Genomic DNA, 1319 nt, shown 5'->3' on the forward strand with positions numbered 1-1319 from the left:
GTGTGTGTGTGTGTGTGTGTGTGTGTGTGTGTGTGTGTGTGTGTGTGTGTGTGTGTGTCGCTCTTCACTGTCCTTCAACAGTTCAACAATCTCATTTACATACTCATAAATCATTCACGTCTGACATCTCTCTCACTCACACACACACACACACACACACGCTCTCTTTTCGGACGGATGGACCGATGGATGGATGGACCGATTTTTCTCAGTATCTTTCATCCAACAAGCCTTCCAGATTCAGATCTTTGAGTAGTAGACAATGCAAGAAATCAAAATCAACACTGACCATCAGCAAATAACATGTTTTGGGAAATATATGACGTATGAATATAATCTCTCTTAACCCTCCCTATTTGGGAGTGGGATTTGAACCCACGCCTCCAATTGGAGACCAGAAGTTCCTTTGATCAGGAAGGAGTCGATCCTTGCAGTCTGGCGCCTTAGACCACTCGGCCATTCTGACTGGTATAGTTTCAAAGGTTTGTCTGGAATAAACTAAAAATACAAAGCAAATCACAAGTCAGGAGTGGGATTTAAAGCCCCATTTTAACACGTCCAAAAGTCTGGGAGTTCTGTACCTTGGTGCCTTTGGGAAAAATATGATACATATCCTCTCTAAATTACGATATGCAATTTTTAACAAATGTGACAGAAACATGCTGAAATATTTGTTCATCTCTCAAAAATATAATGGTTGTTTGGAACGCTTAATGTAGTCATTAACATATGTCAGGATGGCCGAGCGGTCTAAGGCGCCAGACTCAAGGATCGACTCCTTCCTGAGCAAAGGGACTTCTGGTCTCCAATTGGAGGCGTGGGTTCAAATCCCACTCCTGACAAAATGTATTTAAATAACTTTCAACAGTGCATTTTACTTTGACAACTGTACATAATGTCATCAAGGATTTAAGGTCCCATTCTCTTCATTCAACTTCTCCATAAATCCGTTGTTTTACCGACTGTAAAAACAATACTGTTCTCTACAGTATAAAGTATGTGTATTCATTTTCCAAAGCCCTATCATTCTTCATTGAATGAAATATCGAAAATCAAACCACCGCAGCCCGGCATAGCGTGGAATAATCTCAATGTTCTTTGCAGCATTTTAGACACATTTCAACAACGTTCAGCCTGACATGAAGTCTGTGGGTTTGTTGGAAACCTTGAAATCCCTTTTAGAATTTAAATAACGGTCTGTCTGTTTGAATAATGACATGCTGCATACAATGCATTTGTTATAATGCAGCAGCTGAAGGGTCCATAGAGTTCAGAAATACTTTATTTTTCTTGGCATACATATTCCATTTAAATGATGT

General features: G+C 39.7%; 1 non-coding gene across 1 annotated transcript; it reads left to right on the forward strand.

Annotated features, from left to right (window-relative positions):
- Positions 1 to 731: 731 nt before the first annotated feature.
- On the forward strand, positions 732 to 842 carry trnal-caa. Its single transcript has 2 exons — positions 732 to 769; positions 797 to 842. It is a non-coding gene; the product is annotated as a tRNA-Leu (tRNA).
- Positions 843 to 1319: the final 477 nt, after the last annotated feature.

Source organism: Trematomus bernacchii, unplaced genomic scaffold, assembly GCF_902827165.1.
Source record: "Trematomus bernacchii unplaced genomic scaffold, fTreBer1.1, whole genome shotgun sequence".
Classification (NCBI taxonomy): domain Eukaryota; kingdom Metazoa; phylum Chordata; class Actinopteri; order Perciformes; family Nototheniidae; genus Trematomus; species Trematomus bernacchii.